The sequence below is a fragment of the Wolffia australiana genome, chromosome 5, assembly GCF_029677425.1.
Source record: "Wolffia australiana isolate 7733 chromosome 5, ASM2967742v1".
Lineage (NCBI taxonomy): Eukaryota > Viridiplantae > Streptophyta > Magnoliopsida > Alismatales > Araceae > Wolffia > Wolffia australiana.
Window position 1 is genome coordinate 14,903,390 of NC_135839.1, and position 25,165 is coordinate 14,928,554.

The 25,165-nt window shown below is 47.4% G+C and overlaps 2 pseudogenes; both read left to right on the forward strand.

Moving 5' to 3' along the window:
• Positions 1–7,796: 7,796 nt before the first annotated feature.
• On the forward strand, positions 7,797–9,389 carry LOC144703406 (8-amino-7-oxononanoate synthase-like; annotated as a pseudogene).
• Positions 9,390–17,505: 8,116 nt separating this feature from the next.
• LOC144703407 (8-amino-7-oxononanoate synthase-like) lies at positions 17,506–19,357 on the forward strand (annotated as a pseudogene).
• Positions 19,358–25,165: the final 5,808 nt, after the last annotated feature.

A 25,165-nucleotide genomic window follows, 5' to 3' on the forward strand; every position in this document is an offset into this window, starting at 1 on the left:
TGGAGTGTCGGGTCGATTTTGCACACTCTTTATTCAGTTGGGGATCCGAGAAAATTCGACATTGTTTGTGCCTATAAAATGTTCCTCTGTCTTTTTTCTCTCTCTCTCCCTCCTCTCCCTCTCTCTCTCTCTCTCTCTCTCTCTCTCTCCCCCCTCCTCTCTCTCTCTCCTCTCTCTCTCTCTCTCTCTCTCTCTCCCTCCCTCTCTCTCTCTCTCTCTCTCCTCTCTCTATCTATCTCTCTCTCTCTCTCTCCTTTCTCTGTCCTCTCTCTCTCTTTCTCTCCTATTTCCTCTATCACATCTAGGACCATCTCGACATCATCGTCGGCACTCTCAGCAAGGCCACCGGATGTCTCGGGGGGTACATCGCCTGCAGCGACAAATTTGGAAACCTTGTCCGTGGATTTGGTCGCCCCAACATGTTCACGACTGCCACCCCATTGCCGGTCGTTGCGGCCTGTTATGGTAAGCCCCCGTTGCGCAACATGCCCGCCACTCCTCTCTCTCCTCCCCAGAGCGCTGCGCACAATGACGAGGATAACGACCCTCCTAACCTTTCGCCAAATCTCGCGCGCGTGCGGTGACGGTGGCCAGGAGAGGATGGCGCAGGCAGGCAGGCTGGAGAAAGAAGAAAGTGCAGCGTTTGGCAGCAATGACTAGCACCGCGCCAAGCCCCCCATCCTCTCTCTCGTTGTTGCCTCCAGGCCAGCGAGCCAGTCTTCCAGCGAGCATATGCTTAAGCGCGGCTCCCCCCCCAGCTGTGGCGTCCGACTCCCCTCCCGCTGCGCTGGAAATGACGAGGATAAACCCCCCTCCTCAACTTCCGTCTCGCCTCGCGGCTGGTGGTGGGCCGGGGTGAGAAGGAGGGCATGGCGGCTGTTTGGAGAAAAAGTGAAGGGCCCAGATTTTGCGGCAATGGCACCCCGCCAACAGCAACGGCCTCTCCTCTCGTTATTGGCTCCGGGCCACAGCCCTCGGGCGAGCGCGCTATGCAAGCGCGGCTTCCTCGTGACTGCCATCGCCCCCCAGCTGCCGACGCTTGTCAGTGAGCTCCCCCTCACTTACTCTCCTTCTTGCCTTGCTGGCCTCCTATTTCCCCTCCCCATGACGCGACGGTATCTTCCGTTTCCAGATTAAGCGAGCATATGCTTTATCTATCTATCTCTCTCTTTATCTCTCTCTCTATATATATATATATCTGTCTCTGTGGCTCTCTCCCCTAACTCTCTGTTGTTATCTTTATGCCCCGCTGGTTTTCTTTGTCTCTCTCACGGTCTCCCTCTTACCATATCTCCCTTTGGATTTCTCTGTCTCCCCCGCTCACATTCTCAGCCTCTCTATTTCTTGAAATCTCCCCCTTTCAAACTCCCTCCCTCTCCATCTCTTCCATCCTTCCCCTCTCACTCTTCTCATCTCTCTCTCTCTCTCTCACCCTATTTAAAGAATCTTTAACGGATCTTTTGATCAATCCTGGGTTTGGTTGATTCCATTATAGGAGAATACGTACAATTTTACTATTGGATAGATTAAGCAGAGATTCAGCACCTAAGAGGAAGATCAATTCTGTGAGGTCCTTCCTTTGGTTAAGTGCGACAAACAAAAACAGGATGAGGTTGATTCCCAAGATGCATTTTTTATCTTCCTCAATGGCCCCGCTATTCACATAAGGTGAGAGGCTGACAAATGATCATCTGCTACTGATACAACTTGAGAAATTCTATGGGAATCCTACAAAAAATAAAAGTATTTGTAACAACATTACAGCGAAGACGGTCGATAAAGCTAGATTAATCCAAAACATGACCCAAATCAAAATATAACCCCTACGGGTTATAGGAAATGTCTCAGTCGGTCCTTTTTAACAACTAGATCCCATCGCGACTATGAATATGGATTTCACTACTGATCAGATAGGAAATAATACTATGAATCATATAACTACACAAAAATATGCCATAAACAACATATATCTAATTTCGAAAAAAGTGAAAAAGCTGGTTTGATTCTATTTTTTTCCTCGATTAGAGATATCCATCAATCAGAATCGTAATGCCAAATAATGGTCCAATGGGTACAATAACTTGAGGAACATTGGAATGATTGGTTTGTAATAGGAACCATTTTCAATTACTCTCTCATGGATTTGTATTCATCAATATTCGGTTGGTCCATGGCTACAGACAAACAATATTTGCCTAAATCATTTAAACTCTTTTTGTCCAAGGCCCTTTACTTTTTGTATATGTCGCTTTGTCTCTCTCCTGTACAAGACACTTCCTTTTTTGTGAGTACTGAAACAGCCCCATTCATTGGTCAAAGGTAACATCTATGAATTCAAAGGTACAAGCGGTCAACTCTAAAGTCAGTAGTTAAAATCCATCAGTATTCAAATCGTTCTTGGAATAAGCCAAGGCCCTTCTTGGTCTCAAAGCACAAAATTCTTGAAAAATGGGAGAGTAATATAATCATTTGTTTCCAACAAGATTATCATTTTTGCAAATCTGTGTGGATCTAGTAAAACACTGGTCTCAATCTGGTGGAAAATTAATGTTAAAATATCCCAGGCTGGGATGAGTTTTTCTAAATCAACGCACATATCAAATTCTGATTTGAGCCTTTTGGAATAGCCTCTTTATTGCTTTTTGTTGACCACCTACGATTTGTGAAATCTACATACACGTTTCTCTCATTTCGCGTTCATGTTTTATCCAAAGTACACCAAAATGCTTCTTCCGTGCATATGTCAATCTGCCGCTGATTCCAGAAATATCATCTACTCATAATTTACCATTTCGTCCTCTATTATCAGCCGGACCCCTCTTTCTCCACACTTAATTCAGTAGAACTTTCAAAATAATTATCCTATTTATCGACCTGTGACAAAATCCTATCACATATACTTATCTGTATATATATACACACACACATATATAGACATATATATATGTGTATATATATAGGTATGTGTGTGTGTGTCTTCACCTCGTTAACCTAAATACCATTAATAAATCGTTGCTTCTTGTTCATTTTGTTATTATTGACTTTCCTGTATGGTGTTGTTCTCATAGTTCGTTATCGTGAATACATAGATGCACTATCTCCACTTTGTTGATCCGCATCAATTTCCAATATCTACCTGTTCCATGTTTATTACAACCGAGCTATCAATTAGAGAAAGGTAACCATACTAAAGATATCTCCAACTACGGTATTATCTCAAGTTCTCGCTCCTAGAGTATTACACTTAGGTCCAAATTAAAATCTCGAATGAAGGTTTTACTACCTATTTCCGTCTCTCTGATGTTGGGCGTCGTCAATCGCATCGTCTGACGGGTAATTCACTAAGGTGAATGTAACTACGTGGCGCAAGTGACCTGGGTGGAGTGTACGGGCAGGTCCGACTTGTGGAAAATCTGCCGAGTCAAGCTCCTGGGAGGCGACCGATGAGGAGGCGGTGACCTTGTGACCCTTGTCGGTGCGGCGACGGCGATCACGCCGCGGGCGGAATAATTCCGTGAGGGGCTTGCATGTAACAGATAGGCTCGGCCGTGTCTATGGAAGCACTCAACTCGTGATTTTCTGGATAAATCCTCTTACCTATTATAACCCCTTAGGTAGCGGAGCACAATCAAAAATATACTAAAGATGGTAATATGAAGGCGAGCAAGGGAACGACATACCTCGTCGATGAGGTTTCTCATCGTCGCATTCTTTGTCAATGCACAGACTGATGGAGGCAGGTTGGTGGTGCCGTGTCATTGATGGGCACGGCTTGGCACCAGCGGGAGCAGGATCGCGACACGGGAGCGTGGCGTCCTAGAAAGGCGAGGACGAGGAGGGAGGCGTACAATGGCGAACCGGCCCGAGCTAATCGGCTGAGCCAGGAGGATCAATCAGATAATGAATCAACACGGACGGAGTCCGACAGTGGATGCCATCGGCGACAGGCTGCCCTGGCAATCTAGGGTGGATCCGCAGTGGTCGCAAGAAGGCCTGAGGGCGTCGAGGCAGAGCCTTGGGGGTACACCGACTCGGAGAACCGTTGCAAGGAAAAGCCAAAGACCACTGACCGGTGCTGGCGTTGACCTTCGCCGAAGCATTCGCCATGAACGCCCAACTAGCAGCGTACGAGAACACATGCAAAGGTCAATGCGACCACAAAAGCAGCGCAACGTCGCCCTTGGCTGCAGCGGTCGGTGATGACGCCTGCTTCTAATGCTTCCTCCCTTTCCCTTCCCTTCCCCCCTCTCCTCTTTCCTTCTTCCTTCTCTTTCTTAGTGTCCTACTCTCTTCTTCTCACATGAGACCTGGAAAGTGCCACTGCCAAACAAAGCAACCAGATCTGACTGTGAACGTCCCCATCCTGGCCATCTTAATGGCGTGATGGGAACTTAATCTAACAGCCCACATATGGGCCCAATAAGGACCCTTTTACAACATTTGAAACATAGAAAAAGGCGTAGGTAGGAAACTTAGAGCGATTGAAATAATATGATGGATAAAGCGGCGATACGGATGCGTCACGGCGAAGTATGGTGAACTCGTCGTGGCAAACACGAACATGAAATTGGATGACGAAAACCGATAATTAAAACGCGAACATGTGCACAGGCGTGCTTTACCTGGGGTATTTAAACCCAGCGTCTTCAGAGATGCTTTGACATGCCGGTCGGGCTGGATACGAACCGGCAGTGGCGCTGATGATGGCAAAGATGACTCGTTGCTGTTTCATCGATGTCGTTTGGCGTGCCCCATCACACTCCCTTCACTTTAGTCACGATAAATTTATTTTGTTCGATGCGTATGCTTTGCCTATAATATCTATAAAGAACAATGACGATAAGAATGGTGAAAGCTTACAAGATATGGCATATATATACAAACCTTCCTCTCTGCCATCCTATCTATACTTGTTAGTACATATTACAGTATCATAGGAATTTCAACCAAACATAAATCACCCATCAATAAATTATACCTATCCTATCACTTTTCATTATCTTGCGTTTTGATGCGTGTTACTCTCCATATGATTACCTTATTCTTCCTAATCCAAACTTCAAAGCTAGATCCATCTCTCAAAGCCATTCCCTGTGGGGGCGACCTCACCTACCAGTGGGCGTGCCTTGCTGAGTTTTGAAGTTTTTATAATTTATTTGATGAAGGTAAAATTAATTCACAACGTCGTGAAAAGGACACCACGATTTGCGTTTGTCAAATACCATCCAGGGATTCGTGCAGACCTATTTGGTTAACACTCTACGCATGAAAAACCCATTATAGAAAGTTCGTCACAAATGATAATGTTTAGGAGATCATCCATGCTCATCGTAAGAGCTAGAATAGGTAGTGCTGCTCTTCCAATATATTTCTATATCCTTCGAGCATCCTTCAGATAGGAATATCGTGAACACATGATTAATGGTAGTGACTTACGACCTGTGATATGTCTGTCATTCACTTAGATATTTCAGGTATTCATGAGCTTAGATTTAAGAACTTCACCTGCACTATAATGGAAGTATTTGGTGTCAATGAATGTTGACAGAGATGTAAACATATCAAGTGGGGGGGGGGGTCATACCACATATATTTGTGGATTGTTGTGGCCTTTTGTTGGTGCATGGATTTTTTTATGTTTATTCTCATCTGCTTGTATCCACTACTTCCCATGCCTTTTGAACGGAGTCAGCACACAAAAGTCGGCATTTGATTTTCACGTAAATACCAGCATGTTTGGCATCATTCGAGGCGATATTATTAATTCAGTGAAGTATATTTTTTTGTGTTTTCATAGTCGTCAAGGTCGGGTCAGTTAAACCGCTCTATTTTAGATGGGAAAAAGAGGGTTTTTTAATTGCAGTGAGTGAGAGGGGAAGGTTCAGAGGTCAATGTTCATCTGGCGTTCTCTGTTGTTGTTCAATCTAAATACATTAAACTCTAAGCTCATATAATAATGGAAACCTAAATAATTTTGATGTATTAGATGCCGCCAATCTACGGGGTGTATTGAGTTTTTTTGACAGAATTGACGGGCCATTCATCCTTAATGTAGCTAGAATGATAGACAGCGTTAAAAAAACGTTTTCCACATCATAAATGGCGTGGGAGTTGACTTGGGACAAGTAAGAATTCTGAAGAAGTGATAAAGGTGATAGGAAATTATGACGAATACGATAGTCGGCGTCATCCGGAATTACGGATTGATGCTTTGTTGCCTAACGTCAATGCTTGGTGTGCTCAAGCGATTCTGAATTGACGTACATGATCTGACGTGAAAAAAACATGCACGTTTAAAGATGTGTTACCATTTTAAAGTTGTCAAAAACTGTACATGTTAGCCCATGCTCTAAGTGTGATCCTAGCTCATTTAACGTAAAAAGCTTTGAAGAATTTTCAAGGCCATGGACTTACGCCTGCGGAATAAAGGTCCAAACATAGATTCGACGTGGCTTGCGATCAATATCTCATTTGGCGGTCGTCCCGTAGCGTTATAAACATCTGATCGTCTCAAAAAAGATAAATATACTCGTATTTCGACGGCATCCTCGAGGAACTAACGGGTCGGGGCGTACTGGCACCCGACGATTGTTAACCTTGCCGTCAGGCCACGTCCTGGGTCATCGTCTTTGGCCTGTTTGATACGACCAGTGGTTCTCTGAAACGACGGATACGAGGCGGACCTCAGCGCAGCGTTCATCTTGCAGCTGTCGGACAGTAGCTTTCAACCATCGCCTTTCGAAATTGTGATCGGTGATGTGCGAAGAAGGTTGACGAGGCGGAGGCGGAGTTCAAAGCCCGTCATATGATGAGCGGTACAGTCGCGGGTTCCGTGGGATGAGTCCGCGGACCGATCTTCCCGAATGAAACAGTCTTTGGCCCGGCCCAAGTCGTATTTGTTTCCGGAAAGGCTGGAGATTATCAGCAATATACTCGGTTGGTGGATAGTCTCGCGCCCTTCTCGGGCCCTGCCCTGCCTCTGCGCCGGCTGCATGCGCTGAACCGGAAGGAAGCCTGCACACTTTCAAGGACGTGAACTATACCGCTGGCGCTCCTCCGATGGCCGCCCACTCTTTTGGATAGACTAGAGGTGAAGTCGGGGGGCAAATCGTTTCACAGGCAAAGTCAGAAGTTTCGCGTTTCGTGTTGCGGGGGTCCGCCAGAGTTCCCTTATTTTGACGAGTTAATTAGCATAATTAGCACACCCTCGTTGGCCGCGAGTCTTCGACCGAGTAGAAGTCGAACATAATTGGCATAATCAGCGTCGTCGACCGAGGGTAGAAGCCGAACATAATTGGCACTCCAATGAAGGGACCCAGGACAGCCTCGGGAGAGAGCTGTCAAAGAAATCAAAGGTGCCGGCGCCGGCGCCGGCCACCCAAGACGGCATCGTCATAGTTTTCGGAAGCAGACGGCGACGGCGGCCCGTTCCCGCATAAATAACCCTCCCGTGCACCGGCCAGTGCTACAACCGCGAAGCCGTTCTTCGTCCTCCCCTAAGGTCGACCGACGGCTGGCCAAGTTTCCCCGCCCGGCCTGCCGGAAAAGCCCATATCTGCCATTCGCCTGCGCAAGGAGTTGAGATGGCATCGGTATCTGCCACGTGGGAGGAATCGGTGGACAGAGCGCTTGCGGAGGGGGGTAGGGCCAAGTTTTTGGCGTACTTGCCCAAGATGTGCCTCCCCAGGGTGAACGCCGAGGACGATCCCTTGGCCAACATCCGGACGTTAGAAGGTCCCGGACCATGGGACCGCACCTTGCTGGACGTGGAGGTGGAGAGTCCACGGCTGGAGCTAGCAGCGACGGGGAGCCGGTAAGAAGGAAGATGGTTCTCTTCTCCGGCAACGACTACCTCAACCTCAGCGGCCACCCCGCTGTGCGCGAGGCCTCCATCAAGGTACGCTCTACATCAACGTTTGCGTCGTCTAGTGCATCGCATGAGAGGACCTACTCGTGGCGCAGGCGTCAAAGGCTTTCGGGATGGGTCCGAGGTCAGCGGCACTGATCAGCGGGCACACAGAGTACCACCGGCGACTGGAGACGCTGCTGGCGGAGCTGCACCGCAAGGAGGCGTGCGTCATAACGCCGACGGGGTTCGCAGCCAACACAGCCTTGTTCGCAGCGCTGGGCGCCGTGGCCTCCATCAATGCCGCATCCGCGCGGCCGACTACGCTTGAGAAGATTGCCGTTTTCTCCGATGCCTGAACCATGCGTCCATCATTGACGGCCTCCAGATGATGGAGCGCCACCGCCAGGCCGTCGTCTCCGTCTACAGGCACAACGACATGCAGCACCTGGACCTCCTGCTCACCAACTGCGCCAGCGAGAAGAAGGTCGTCGTCACCGACAGGTAGGTGGTGGACCTATGCATGTTGCGTCTGCCCTGCTCTCTTTACGATCGCTCACACACCCGTGCCCTTGGTGGATTTCTTTCTTGCGCAGCCTGTTCAGCATGGAAGGGGACTTTGCACCGATGCTCGAGCTGGTGGAGCTCCGAAAAAAGCACGGCTTCTTGCTCGTCGTCGACGAAGTAGGTCCTCCGAACTCTACGCGCATCTTCCGATATACTCCGGGCGTCTCCTTCTTAGTTCTTACGCCCGTCCCGTCGCGGAAACCTCTCAGGCACATACAACGCTTGTTTGCGGTAAGACTGGCGGCGGAGTGGGAGAGCTCTATGACATCCAGGACCATCTCGACATCATCGTCGGCACACTCAGCAAGGCCACCGGATGTCTCGGGGGGTACATCGCCTGCAGCGACAAATTTGGAAACCTTGTCCGTGGATTTGGTCGCCCCAACATGTTCACGACTGCCACCCCATTGCCGGTCGTTGCGGCCTGTTATGGTAAGCCCCCCGTTGCGCAACATGCCCGCCACTTGCGCTCGTTCTCTTCCCTCCCCAGAGCGCTGCGCACAAATGACGAGGATAACGACCCCTCCTAACCTTTCGCCAAATCTCGCGCAGCTGCGGTGACGGTGGCCAGGAAGGAGGGATGGCGCAGGCAGGCTGTTTGGAGAAAAGTGCAAGATTTTGCGGCAATGACTAAGCACCCCGCCAGCAGCCCCATCCTCTCTCGTTGTTGGCTCCGAGGCCACAGCCCTCCGGGCCAGCGAGCATATGCTCAAGCGCGGCTTCCTCGTGACTGCCATCCGCCCCCAGCTGTGGCGTCCGACGCTTGTCGGTGAGCTCCCCTCACTTACTCTCCTTCTTGCCTTGCTGGCCTCCTATTTCCCCTCCCCATGACGCGACGGTATCTTCTGTTTCCAGATTAAGGGTCACCCTCACTGCGGCCCATACCTCGGAAGAACTCGAGAAGCTCGTAGCAGCACTCGCCGAATGCATCCCTGGTCTCCATCGGCCTTCAGATCTTCTTGCGGCGAGGCTCTAATCAACTCGGGATGCCGTAGAAACATGCGAGGAAGACAGCTCGTGAAGTTACTCGGCGCTCTGCCAGCTGATTTCGGGACAGCCACACAGCACGATCATTATTTGTTCTTTTGATTTGTTTTTTAATTCAGATGCGTATTCGTTGCACTCCACCTTATTTTTTATGTCCAGTTAATATAGCTGATCGCTGGGATATCCCTGCCAAACGAACAAAGAGGAAGAGTGTCCAAAGAGAGGGAGTGCGAAATTGTCAAGGAGAGATGCCTAATAACGGTCGTGATTTTTTCTCTTCATATCTCTCGTCTTCAACTGTTCTCTCTCTTCGGTCGCATTCCTCTGCCCGCGCTACATAACTCCTTCTTTCCGTCCTGGATGTCAGGCGTTTTTTCTTAAGACACACAGAGAAAGAGAAAAACCGTGATAGGCAAGAGAGAACGATACCCAGGAAGAGAAAGACAGCACGCAACCGAGAAAGAGGAGCGGATGAGAGAAAGAGAGCGTCAATGAGAGACTGGGTGATTGAGAGAAGGCAAGATAGATAGAGAAAATGATTATGAGAAAGAGGGACAGAAGGCGAATCGGACAGACCGGGACAGAGAGCGGGGCAGAGAGAGAAAGACAGAGAGAGAGAGAGAGAGAGATAGATAGATATATATATAGAGAGAGATAGAGAGCGAGAGAGAGAGGCGAGAGAGAGAGCGAGAGAGAGAGAGAGAGAGAGAGAGAGAGTGCAGGAAAGAGAAACATAGAGTGAACAAGGGCTGGCTAACTGAAGGGAGATGGCAACAGGAGGCGCCCCCTCAACGGCGGCAGCGCCAGCAACTTTCGATGGCTGAGGCAAACCTGCGGAAAAAACACTCAAAGGAAACCTTTCTTCAAATAAAAGTCGCCATCTAAACCTTGGAGAGTTTGGGATCTTATAGATCCATGGAGGGGGAGAAAGAAAGTGGGAAGATATGGAGAGGAGGGTGGCTGCAGTTAAGACTCTAATGGTTTGGATCCTCCACGGACACGTACGTGGGTCGTTCGGGTCGCAGTCCTGGGTGCGATCGTCGCGGAATCTCGCCCACTCTCTCCATATTTCTATCTCTCTCACTCTAGCTCCCTCCCGCTCTTACTCTCTCCCTCTCTCAGTCTCTCCCGCTGCCCCACCCTCATTCTTTCCCTCTCCCCCTCTCCCTGTGTCAATCTCTCGCTCTCTCTTCCTCTCAGTCTCACAATCTCCCTCCCTTCCTCTATTCATCTCCCTGTGTTACACTCTCCCGCTCATATTATCTCCATCCTGAGCTACCTCATTCTCAATCTTTCCTCTTCCAATCTCCTTCTCTTACGCCAACACTATATTACTGGAGTGTCGGGTCGATTTTGCACACTCTTTATTCAGTTGGGGATCCGAGAAAATTCGACATTGGTTGTGCCTATAAAATGTTCCTTCGACTTTGGTTTCTCTCTCTCTCTCTCTCTCTCTCTCTCTCTCTCTCTTTTCTCTCTCTCTCTCTTTTCTCTCTCTCTCTCTCTCTCCCCCCCCTCTCTCTCTCTCTCTCTCTCTCTCTCTCTCTCTCTCTCTCTCTCTCTCTCTCCCTCCCTCCCTCCCTCCCTCTCTCCCTCCCTCCCTCTCTCCCTCTATCTATCTATTTCTCTTTTCCTCTCTCTCCTTTCTCTGTCCCTCTCCTCTACCTTTCTCCCTATTTCCCTCTCACTCTTTCTCTATCTCTTTCTATTTATCTATCTATCTCTCTTCCTTTATCTCTCTCTCTCTATATATATATATCTGTCTCTGTGGCTCTCTCCCCTAACTCTCTGTTGTTATCTTTATGCCCCGCTGGTTTTCTTTGTCTCTCTCACGGTCTCCCTCTTACCATATCTCCCTTTGGATTTCTCTGTCTCCCCCGCTCACATTCTCAGCCTCTCTATTTCTCGAAATCTCCCCCTTTCAAACTCCCTCCCTCCCCATCTCTTCCATCCTTCCCCTCTCACTCTTCTCATCTCTCTCTCTCTCTCACCCTATTTAAAGAATCTTTAACGGCTCTTTTGATCAATCCTGGGTTTGGTTGATTCCATTATAGGAGAATACGTACAATTTTACTATTGGATAGATTAAGCAGAGATTCAGCACCTAAGAGGAAGATCAATTCTGTGAGGTCCTTCCTTTGGTTAAGTGCGACAAACAAAAACAGGATGAGGTTGATTCCCAAGATGCATTTTTTATCTTCCTCAATGGCCCCGCTATTCACATAAGGTGAGAGGCTGACAAATGATCATCTGCTACTGATACAACTTGAGAAATTCTATGGGAATCCTACAAAAAATAAAAGTATTTGTAACAACATTACAGCGAAGACGGTCGATAAAGCTAGATTAATCCAAAACATGACCCAAATCAAAATATAACCCCTACGGGTTATAGGAAATGTCTCGAGTCGGTCCTTTTTAACAACTAGATCCCATCGCGACTATGAATATGGATTTCACTACTGATCAGATAGGAAATAATACTATGAATCATATAACTACACAAAAATATGCCATAAACAACATATATCTAATTTCGAAAAAAGTGAAAAAGCTGGTTTGATTCTATTTTTTTCCTCGATTAGAGATATCCATCAATCAGAATCGTAATGCCAAATAATGGTCCAATGGGTACAATAACTTCGAGGAACATTGGAATGATTGGTTTGTAATAGGGGAACCATTTTCAATTACTCTCTCATGGATTTGTATTCATCAATATTCGGTTGGTCCATGGCTACAGACAAACAATATTTGCCTAAATCATTTAAACTCTTTTTGTCCAAGGCCCTTTACTTTTTGTATATGTCGCTTTGTCTCTCTCCTGTACAAGACACTTCCTTTTTTGTGAGTACTGGAAACAGCCCCATTCATTGGTCAAAGGTAACATCTATGAATTCAAAGGTACAAGCGGTCAACTCTAAAGTCAGTAGTTAAAATCCATCAGTATTCAAATCGTTCTTGGAATAAGCCAAGGCCCTTCTTGGTCTCAAAGCACAAAATTCTTGAAAAATGGGAGAGTAATATAATCATTTGTTTCCAACAAGATTATCATTTTTGCGCAAATCTGTGTGGATCTAGTAAAACACTGGTCTCAATCTGGTGGAAAATTAATGTTAAAATATCCCAGGCTGGGATGAGTTTTTCTAAATCAACGCACATATCAAATTCTGATTTGAGCCTTTTGGAATAGCCTCTTTATTGCTTTTTGTCGACCACCTACAATTTGTCGAAATCTACATACACGTTTCTCTCATTTCGCGTTCATGTTTTATCCAAAGTACACCAAAATGCTTCTTCCGTGCATATGTCAATCTGCCGCTGATTCCAGAAATATCATCTACTCATAATTTACCATTTCGTCCTCTATTATCAGCCGGACCCCTCTTTCTCCACACTTAATTCAGTAGAACTTTCAAAATAATTATCCTATTTATCGACCTGCGGCTTAAAAATCCTATCACATATACTTATCTGTATATATATACACACACACATATATAGACATATATATATGTGTATATATATAGGTATGTGTGTGTGTGTCTTCACCTCGTTAACCTAAATACCATTAATAAATCGTTGCTTCTTGTTCATTTTGTTATTATTGACTTTCCTGTATGGTGTTGTTCTCATAGTTCGTTATACGTGAATACATAGATGCACTATCTCCACTTTGTTGATCCGCATCAATTTCCAATATCTACCTGTTCCATGTTTCGTACAACCGAGCTATCAATTAGAGAAAGGTAACCATACTAAAGATATCTCCAACTACGGGTATTATCTCAAGTTCTCGCTCCCTAGAGTATTACACTTAGGTCCAAATTAAAATCTCCGAATGAAGGTTTTACTACCTATTTCCGTCTCTCTGATGTTGGACGTCGTCAATCGCATCGTCGACGGGTAATTCACTAAGGTGAATGTAACTACGTGGCGCAAGTGACCTAGGTGGAGTGTGGGCAGGTCCGACTTGTGGAAAATCTGCCGAGTCCAAGCTCCTGGGAGGCGACCGATGAGGAGGCGGTGACCTTGTGACCCTTGTCGGTGCGGCGGCGATCACGCCGGGCGGAATAATTCGTAGGGGCTTGCATGTAACAGATAGGCTCGGCCCGTGTCTATGGAAGCACTCAACTCGTGATTTTCTGGATAAATCCTCTTACCTATTATAACCCCTTAGGTAGCGGAGCACAATCAAAAATATACTAAAGATGGTAATATGAAGGCGAGCAAGGGAACGACATACCTCGTCGATGAGGTTTCTCATCGTCGCATTCTTTGTCAATGCACAGACTGATGGAGGCAGGTTGGTGGTGCCGTGTCATTGATGGGCACGGCTTGGCACCAGCGGGAGCAGGATCGCGACACGGGAGCGTGGCGTCCTAGAAAGGCGAGGACGAGGAGGGAGGCGTACAATGGCGAACGGCCCGAGCTAATCGGCTGAGCCAGGAGGATCAATCAGATAATGAATCAACACGGACGGAGTCCAACAGTGGATGCCATCGGCGACAGGCTGCCCTGGCAATCTAGGGTGGATCCGCAGTGGTCGCAAGAAGGCCTGAGGGCGTCGAGGCAGAGCCTTGGGGGTACACCGACTCGGAGAACCGTTGCAAGGAAAAGCCAAAGACCACTGACCGGTGCTGGCGTTGACCTTCGCCGAAGCATTCGCCATGAACGCCCAACTGGAAGGGTACGAGAACACATGCAAAGGTCAATGGGACCACAAAAGAAGGGCAACGTCGCCCTTGGCTGCAGCGGTCGGTGATGACGCCTGCTTCTAATGCTTTCTCCCTTTCCCTTCCCTTCCTCCCTCTCCTCTTTCCTTCTTCCTTCTCTTTCTTAGTGTCCTACTCTCTTCTTCTCACATGAGACCTGGAAAGTGCCACTGCCAAACAAAGCAACCAGATCTGACTGTGAACGTCCCCATCATGGCCATCTTAATGGCCGTGATGGGCCCCAATACAACAGCCCACATATGGGCCCAATAAGGGACCCTTTTACAACATTTGAAACATAGAAAAAGACGTAGGTAGGAAACTTAGAACGATTCGAAATAATATGATGGATAAAACGCGACGATACGGATGCGTCACGGCAGTATGGTGAACTCGTCGTGGCAAACCTGGCATGAAATTGGACGAACGAAAACCGATAATTAAAACGCGAACATGTGCACAGACGTGCTTTACCTGGGGTATTTAAACCCAGCGTCTTCAGAGATGCTTTGACATGCCGGTCGGGCTGGATACGAACCGGCAGTGGCGCTGATGATGGCAAAGATGACTCCGTTGCTGTTTCATCGATGTCGTTTGGGCGTGCCCCATCACACTCCCTTCACTTTAGTACGATAAATTTATTTTGTTCCGGTACGTATGCTTTGCCTATAATATCTATAAAGAACAATGACGATAAGAATGGTGAAAGCTTACAAGATATGGCATATATATACAAACCTTCCTCTCTGCCATCCTATCTATACTTGTTAGTACATATTACAGTATCATAGGAATTTCAACCAAACATAAATCACCCATCAATAAATTATACCTATCCTATCACTTTTCATTATCTTGCGTTTTGATTCGTGTTACTCTCCATATTATTACCTTATTCTTCCTAATCCAAACTTCAGAGCTAGATCCATCTCTCAAGGCCATTCCCTGTGGGGACGACCTCACCCACCAGTGGACGTGCCTTGCTGAGTTTTGATGATTTTATAATTTATTTGATGAAGGTAAAATTAATTCACAACGTCGTGAAAAGGACACCATGATTTGCGTTTGTCAAATACCATCCAGGGATTCGTGCAGACCTATTTGGTTAACACTCTACGCATGAAAAACCCATTATAGAAAGTTCGCGTCACAAATGATAATGTTTAGGAGATCATCCATGCTCATCGTAAGAGCTAGAATAGGTAGTGCTGCTCTTCCAATATATTTCTATATCCTTCTCGAGCATCCTTCAGATAGGAATATCGTGAACACATGATTAATGGTAGTGACTTACGACCTGTGATATGTCTGTCATTCACTTAGATATTTCAGGTATTCATGAGCTTAGATTTAAGAACTTCACCTGCACTATAATGGAAGTATTTGGTGTCAATGAATGTTGACAGAGATGTAAACATATCAAGTGGGGGGGGGGTCATACCACATATATTTGTGGATTGTTGTGGCCTTTTGTTGGTGCATGGATTTTTTTATGTTTATTCTCATCTGCTTGTATCCACTACTTCCCATGCCTTTTGAACGGAGTCAGCACACAAAAGTCGGCATTTGATTTTCACGTAAATACCAGCATGTTTGGCATCATTCGAGGCGATATTATTAATTCAGTGAAGTATATTTTTTTGTGTTTTCATAGTCGTCAAGGTCGGGTCAGTTAAACCGCTCTATTTTAGATGGGAAAAAGAGGGTTTTTTAATTGCAGTGAGAGAGGAAGGTTCAGAGGTCAATGTTCATCTGGCGTTCTCTGTTGTTGTTCAATCTAAATACATTAAACTCTAAGCTCATATAATAATGGAAACCTAAATAATTTTGATGTATTAGATGCCGCCAATCTAGGGTGTATTGAGTTTTTGACAGAATTGACGGGCCATTCATCCTTAATGTAGCTAGAATGATAGACAGCGTTAAAAAAACGTTTTCCACATCATAAATGGCGTGGGAGTTGACTTGGGACAAGTAAGAATTCTGAAGAAGTGATAAAGGTGATAGGAAATTATGACGAATACGATAGTCGGCGTCATCCGGAATTACGGATTGATGCTTTGTTGCCTAACGTCAATGCTTGGTGTGCTCAAGCGATTCTGAATTGACGTACATGATCTGACGTGAAAAAAACATGCACGTTTAAAGATGTGTTACCATTTTAAAGTTGTCAAAAACTGTACATGTTAGCCCATGCTCTAAGTGTGATCCTAGCTCATTTAACGTAAAAAGCTTTGAAGAATTTTCAAGGCCATGGACTTACGCCTGCGGAATAAAGGTCCAAACATAGATTCGACGTGGCTTGCGATCAATATCTCATTTGGCGGTCGTCCCGTAGCGTTATAAACATCTGATCGTCTCAAAAAAGATAAATATACTCGTATTTCGACGGCATCCTCGAGGAACTAACGGGTCGGGGCGTACTGGCACCCGACGATTGTTAACCTTGCCGTCAGGCCACGTCCTGGGTCATCGTCTTTGGCCTGTTTGATACGACCAGTGGTTCTCTGAAACGACGGATACGAGGCGGACCTCAGCGCAGCGTTCATCTTGCAGCTGTCGGACAGTAGCTTTCAACCATCGCCTTTCGAAATTGTGATCGGTGATGTGCGAAGAAGGTTGACGAGGCGGAGGCGGAGTTCAAAAGCCCGTCATATGATGAGCGGTACAGTCGCGGGTTCCGTGGGATGAGTCCGCGGACCGATCTTCCCGAATGAAACAGTCTTTGGCCCGGCCCAAGTCGTATTTGTTTCCGGAAAGGCTGGAGATTATCAGCAATATACTCGGTTGGTGGATAGTCTCGCGCCCTTCTCGGGGCCCTGCCCCTGCCTCTGCGCCGGCTGCATGCGCTGAACCGGAAGGAAGCCTGCACACTTTCAAAGGACGTGAACTATACCGCTGGCGCTCCTCCGATGGCCGCCCACTCTTTTGGATAGACTAGAGGTGAAGTCGGGGGGCAAATCGTTTCACAGGCAAAGTCAGAAGTTTCGCGTTTCGTGTTGCGGGGGTCCGCCAGAGTTCCCTTTATTTTGACGAGTTAATTAGCATAATTAGCACACCCTCGTTGGCCGAGAGTCTTCGACCGAGAGTAGAAGTCGAACATAATTGGCATAATCAGCGTCGTCGACCGAGGGTAGAAGCCGAACATAATTGGCACTCCAATGAAGGGACCCAGGACAGCCTCGGGAGAGAGCTGTCAAAGAAATCAAAGGTGCCGGCGCCGGCGCCGGCCACCCAAGACGGCATCGTCATAGTTTTCGGAAGCAGACGGCGACGGCGGCCCGTTCCCGCATAAATAACCCTCCCGTGCACCGGCCAGTGCTACAACCGCGAAGCCGTGCTTCGTCCTCCCTAAGGTCGACCGACGGCTAGCCCAAGTTTTCCGCCCGGCCTGCCGGAAAAGCCCATATCTGCCATTCGCCTGCGCAAGGAGTTGAGATGGCATCGGTATCTGCCACGTGGGAGGAATCGGTGGACAGAGCGCTTGCGGAGGGGGGTAGGGCCAAGTTTTTGGCGTACTTGCCCAAGATGTGCCTCCCCAGGGTGAACGCCGAGGACGATCCCTTGGCCAACATCCGGACGTTAGAAGGTCCCGGACCATGGGACCGCACCTTGCTGGACGTGGAGGTGGAGGAGTCCACGGCTGGAGCTAGCAGCGACGGGGAGCCGGTAAGAAGGAAGATGGTTCTCTTCTCCGGCAACGACTACCTCAACCTCAGCGGCCACCCCGCTGTGCGCGAGGCCTCCATCAAGGTACGCTCTACATCAACGTTTGCGTCGTCTAGTGCATCGCATGAGAGGACCTACTCGTGGCGCAGGCGTCAAAGGCTTTCGGGATGGGTCCGAGGTCAGCGGCACTGATCAGCGGGCACACAGAGTACCACCGGCGACTGGAGACGCTGCTGGCGGAGCTGCACCGCAAGGAGGCGTGCGTCATAACGCCGACGGGGTTCGCAGCCAACACAGCCTTGTTCGCAGCGCTGGGCGCCGTGGCCTCCATCAATGCCGCATCCGCGCGGCCGACTACGCTTGAGAAGATTGCCGTTTTCTCCGATGCCCTGAACCATGCGTCCATCATTGACGGCCTCCAGATGATGGAGCGCCACCGCCAGGCCGTCGTCTCCGTCTACAGGCACAACGACATGCAGCACCTGGACCTCCTGCTCACCAACTGCGCCAGCGAGAAGAAGGTCGTCGTCACCGACAGGTAGGTGGTGGACCTATGCATGTTGCGTCTGCCCTGCTCTCTTTACGATCGCTCACACACCCGTGCCCTTGGTGGATTTCTTTCTTGCGCAGCCTGTTCAGCATGGAAGGGGACTTTGCACCGATGCTCGAGCTGGTGGAGCTCCGAAAAAAGCACGGCTTCTTGCTCGTCGTCGACGAAGTAGGTCCTCCGAACTCTACGCGCATCTTCCGATATACTCCGGGCGTCTCCTTCTTAGTTCTTACGCCCGTCCCGTCGCGGAAACCTCTCAGGCACATACAACGCTTGTTTGCGGTAAGACTGGCGGCGGAGTGGGAGAGCTCTATGACATCCAGGACCATCTCGACATCATCGTCGGCACACTCAGCAAGGCCACCGGATGTCTCGGGGGGTACATCGCCTGCAGCGACAAATTTGGAAACCTTGTCCGTGGATTTGGTCGCCCCAACATGTTCACGACTGCCACCCCATTGCCGGTCGTTGCGGCCTGTTATGGTAAGCCCCGTTGCGCAACATGCCCGCCACTTGCGCTCGTTCTCTTCCCTCCCAGAGCGCTGCGCACAAATGACGAGGATAACGACCCCTCCTAACCTTTCGCCAAATCTCGCGCAGCTGCGGTGACGGTGGCCAGGAAGGAGGGATGGCGCAGGCAGGCTGTTTGGAGAAAAGTGCAAGATTTTGCGGCAATGACTAAGCACCCCGCCAGCAGCCCCATCCTCTCTCGTTGTTGGCTCCGAGGCCACAGCCCTCCGGGCCAGCGAGCATATGCTCAAGCGCGGCTTCCTCGTGACTGCCATCCGCCCCCAGCTGTGGCGTCCGACGCTTGTCAGTGAGCTCCCCTCACTTACTCTCCTTCTTGCCTTGCTGGCCTCCTATTTCCCCTCCCCATGACGCGACGGTATCTTCTGTTTCCAGATTAAGGGTCACCTCACTGCGGCCCATACCTCGGAAGAACTCGAGAAGCTCGTAGCAGCACTCGCCGAATGCATCCCTGGTCTCCATCGGCCTGCAGATCTTCTTGCGGCGAGGCTCTAATCAACTCGGGATGCCGTAGAAACATGCGAGGGAAGACAGCTCGTGAAGTTACTCGGCGCTCTGCCAGCTGATTTCGGGACAGCCACACAGCACGATCATTATTTGTTCTTTTGATTTGTTTTTTAATTCAGATGCGTATTCGTTGCACTCCACCTTATTTTTTATGTCCAGTTAATATAGCTGATCGCTGGGATATCCCTGCCAAACGAACAAAGAGGAAGAGTGTCCAAAGAGAGGGAGTGCGAGAAATTGTCAAGGAGAGATGCCTAATAACGGTCGTGATTTTTTCTCTTCATATCTCTCGTCTTCAACTGTTCTCTCTCTTCGGTCGCATTCCTCTGCCCGCGCTACATAACTCCTTCTTTCCGTCCTGGATGTCAGGCGTTTTTTCTTAAGACACACAGAGAGAGAAAGAGAAAAACCGTGATAGGCAAAGAGAGAACGATACCCAGGAAGAGAAAGACAGCACGCAACCGAGAAAGAGGGAGCGGATGAGAGAAAGAGAGAGCGTCAATGAGAGACTGGGTGATTGAGAGAAGGCAAGATAGATAGAGAAAATGATTATGAGAAAGAGGGACAGAAGGCGAATCGGACAGACCGGGACAGAGAGCGGGGCAGAGAGAGAGAGAAAGACAGAGAGAGAGAGAGAGAGAGAGATAGATAGATATATATATATAGAGAGAGAGAGAGATAGAGAGCGAGAGAGAGAGAGCGAGAGAGAGAGAGCGAGAGAGAGAGAGAGAGAGAGTGCAGGAAAGAGAGAAACATAGAGTGAACAAGGGCTGGCTAACTGAAGGGAGATGGCAACAGGAGGGCGCCCCCTCAACGGCGGCAGCGCCGGCAACTTTCGATGGCTGAGGGCAAACCTGCGGAAAAAAACACTCAAAAGGAAACCTTTCTTCAAATAAAAGTCGCCATCTAAACCTTGGAGAGTTTGGGATCTTATAGATCCATGGAGGGGGAGAAAGAAAGTGGGAAGATATGGAGAGGAGGGTGGCTGCAGTTAAGACTCTAATGGTTTGGATCCTCCACGGACACGTACGTGGGTCGTTCGGGTCGCAGTCCTGGGTGCGATCGTCGCGGAATCTCGCCCACTCTCTCCATATTTCTATCTCTCTCACTCTAGCTCCCTCCCGCTCTTACTCTCTCCCTCTCTCAGTCTCTCCGCTGCCCCACCCTCATTCTTTCCCTCTCCCCTCTCCCTGTGTCAATCTCTCGCTCTCTCTTCCTCTCAGTCTCACAATCTCCCTCCCTTCCTCTATTCATCTCCCTGTGTTACACTCTCCCGCTCATATTATCTCCATCCTGAGCTACCTCATTCTCAATCTTTCCTCTTCCAATCTCCTTCTCTTACGCCAACACTATATTACTGGAGTGTCGGGTCGATTTTGCACACTCTTTATTCAGTTGGGGATCCGAGAAAATTCGACATTGGTTGTGCCTATAAAATGTTCCTTCGACTTTGGTTTCTCTCTCTCTCTCTCTCTCTCTCTCTCTCTCTCTCTCTCTCTCTCTCTCTCTCTCTCTCTCTCTCTCTCTCTCTCTCTCTCTCTCTCTCTCTCTCTCTCTCTCTCTCTCTCTCTCTCTCTCTCTCTCTCTCTCCCTCCCTCCCTCCCTCTCTCCCTCCCTCCCTCTCTCCCTCTATCTATCTATTTCTCTTTTCCTCTCTCCCTTTCTCTGTCCCTCTCCCTCTACCTTTCTCCCTATTTCCCTCTCACTCTTTCTCTATCTCTTTCTATTTATCTATCTATCTCTCTTCCTTTATCTCTCTCTCTCTATATATATATATCTGTCTCTGTGGCTCTCTCCCCTAACTCTCTGTTGTTATCTTTATGCCCGCTGGTTTTCTTTGTCTCTCTCACGGTCTCCTCTTACCATCTCTCCCTTCGGATTTCTCTCTCTCCCCCGCTCCCATTCTCTTCCTCTCTATTTCTCGAACTCTCCCCCTTTCACACTCCCTCCCTCTCCATCTCTTCCATCCTTCCCCTCTCACTCTTCTCATCTCTCTCTCTCTCTCACCCTATTTAAAGAATCTTTAACGGCTCTTTTGATCAATCCTGGGTTTGGTTGATTCCATTATAGGAGAATACGTACAATTTTACTATTGGATAGATTAAGCAGAGATTCAGCACCTAAGAGGAAGATCAATTCTGTGAGGTCCTTCCTTTGGTTAAGTGCGACAAACAAAAACAGGATGAGGTTGATTCCCAAGATGCATTTTTTATCTTCCTCAATGGCCCCGCTATTCACATAAGGTGAGAGGCTGACAAATGATCATCTGCTACTGATACAACTTGAGAAATTCTATGGGAATCCTACAAAAAATAAAAGTATTTGTAACAACATTACAGCGAAGACGGTCGATAAAGCTAGATTAATCCAAAACATGACCCAAATCAAAATATAACCCCTACGGGTTATAGGAAATGTCTCAGTCGGTCCTTTTTAACAACTAGATCCCATCGCGACTATGAATATGGATTTCACTACTGATCAGATAGGAAATAATACTATGAATCATATAACTACACAAAAATATGCCATAAACAACATATATCTAATTTGAAAAAGTGAAAAAGCTGGTTTGATTCTATTTTTTCCTCGATTAGAGATATCCATCAATCAGAATCGTAATGCCAAATAATGGTCCAATGGGTACAATAACTTGAGGAACATTGGAATGATTGGTTTGTAATAGGGAACCATTTTCAATTACTCTCTCATGGATTTGTATTCATCAATATTCGGTTGGTCCATGGCTACAGACAAACAATATTTGCCTAAATCATTTAAACTCTTTTGTCCAAGGCCCTTTACTTTTTGTATATGTCGCTTTGTCTCTCTCCTGTACAAGACACTTCCTTTTTTGTGAGTACTGGAAACAGCCCCATTCATTGGTCAAAGGTAACATCTATGAATTCAAAGGTACAAACGGTCAACTCTAAAGTCAGTAGTTAAAATCCATCAGTATTCAAATCGTTCTTGGAATAAGCCAAGGCCCTTCTTGGTCTCAAAGCACAAAATTCTTGAAAAATGGGAGAGTAATATAATCATTTGTTTCCAACAAGATTATCATTTTTGCGCAAATCTGTGTGGATCTAGTAAAACACTGGTCTCAATCTGGTGGAAAATTAATGTTAAAATATCCCAGGCTGGGATGAGTTTTTCTAAATCAACGCACATATCAAATTCTGATTTGAGCCTTTTGGAATAGCCTCTTTATTGCTTTTTGTCGACCACCTACAATTTGTCGAAATCTACATACACGTTTCTCTCATTTCGCGTTCATGTTTTATCCAAAGTACACCAAAATGCTTCTTCCGTGCATATGTCAATCTGCCGCTGATTCCAGAAATATCATCTACTCATAATTTACCATTTCGTCCTCTATTATCAGCCGGACCCCTCTTTCTCCACACTTAATTCAGTAGAACTTTCAAAATAATTATCCTATTTATCGACCTGCGGCTTAAAAATCCTATCACATATACTTATCTGTATATATATACACACACACATATATAGACATATATATATGTGTATATATATAGGTATGTGTGTGTGTGTCTTCACCTCGTTAACCTAAATACCATTAATAAATCGTTGCTTCTTGTTCATTTTGTTATTATTGACTTTCCTGTATGGTGTTGTTCTCATAGTTCGTTATACGTGAATACATAGATGCACTATCTCCACTTTGTTGATCCGCATCAATTTCCAATATCTACCTGTTCCATGTTTCGTACAACCGAGCTATCAATTAGAGAAAGGTAACCATACTAAAGATATCTCCAACTACGGGTATTATCTCAAGTTCTCGCTCCCTAGAGTATTACACTTAGGTCCAAATTAAAATCTCCGAATGAAGGTTTTACTACCTATTTCCGTCTCTCTGATGTTGGACGTCGTCAATCGCATCGTCTGACGGGTAATTCACTAAGGTGAATGTAACTACGTGAGCGCAAGTGACCTAGGTGGAGTGTACGGGCAGGTCCGACTTGTGGAAAATCTGCCGAGTCCAAGCTCCTGGGAGACGACCGATGAGGAGGGCGGTGACCTTGTGACCCTTGTCGGTGCGACGACGGCGATCACGCCGCGGAACGGAATAATTCCGTAGGGGCTTGCATGTAACAGATAGGCTCGGCCCGTGTCTATGGAAGCACTCAACTCGTGATTTTCTGGATAAATCCTTACCTATTATAACCCCTTAGGTAGCGGAGCACAATCAAAAATATACTAAAGATGGTAATATGAAGGCGAGCAAGGAACGACATACCTGCGTCGATGAGGTTTCTCATCGTCGCATTCTTTGTCAATGCACAGACTGATGGAGGCAGGTTGGTGGTGCCGTGTCATTGATGGGCACGGCTTGGCACCAGCGGGAGCAGGATCGCGACACGGGAGCGTGGCGTCCTAGAAAGGCGAGGACGAGGAGGGAGGCGTACAATGGCGAACCGGCCCGAGCTAATCGGCTGAGCCAGGAGGATCAATCAGATAATGAATCAACACGGACGGAGTCCAACAGTGGATGCCATCGACGACAGGCTGCCCTGGCAATCTAGGGTGGATCCGCAGTGGTCGCAAGAAGGCCTGAGGGCGTCGAGGCAGAGCCTTGGGGGTACACCGACTCGGAGAACCGTTGCAAGGAAAAGCCAAAGACCACTGACCGGTGCTGGCGTTGACCTTCGCCGAAGCATTCGCCATGAACGCCCAACTGGAAGGGTACGAGAACACATGCAAAGGTCAATGGGACCACAAAAGAAGGGCAACGTCGCCCTTGGCTGCAGCGGTCGGTGATGACGCCTGCTTCTAATGCTTTCTCCCTTTCCCTTCCCTTCCTCCCTCTCCTCTTTCCTTCTTCCTTCTCTTTCTTAGTGTCCTACTCTCTTCTTCTCACATGAGACCTGGAAAGTGCCACTGCCAAACAAAGCAACCAGATCTGACTGTGAACGTCCCCATCATGGCCATCTTAATGGCCGTGATGGGCCCCAATACAACAGCCCACATATGGGCCCAATAAGGGACCCTTTTACAACATTTGAAACATAGAAAAAGACGTAGGTAGGAAACTTAGAACGATTCGAAATAATATGATGGATAAAACGCGACGATACGGATGCGTCACGACGAGTATGGTGAACTCGTCGTGGCAAACACGAAACATGAAATTGGACGAACGAAAACCGATAATTAAAACGCGAACATGTGCACAGACGTGCTTTACCTGGGGTATTTAAACCCAGCGTCTTCAGAGATGCTTTGACATGCCGGTCGGGCTGGATACGAACCGGCAGTGGCGCTGATGATGGCAAAGATGACTCCGTTGCTGTTTCATCGATGTCGTTTGGGCGTGCCCCATCACACTCCCTTCACTTTAGTACGATAAATTTATTTTGTTCCGGTACGTATGCTTTGCCTATAATATCTATAAAGAACAATGACGATAAGAATGGTGAAAGCTTACAAGATATGGCATATATATACAAACCTTCCTCTCTGCCATCCTATCTATACTTGTTAGTACATATTACAGTATCATAGGAATTTCAACCAAACATAAATCACCCATCAATAAATTATACCTATCCTATCACTTTTCATTATCTTGCGTTTTGATTCGTGTTACTCTCCATATTATTACCTTATTCTTCCTAATCCAAACTTCAGAGCTAGATCCATCTCTCAAGGCCATTCCTGTGGGGACGACCTCACCACCAGTGGACGTGCCTTGCTGAGTTTTGATGATTTTATAATTTATTTGATGAAGGTAAAATTAATTCACAACGTCGTGAAAAGGACACCATGATT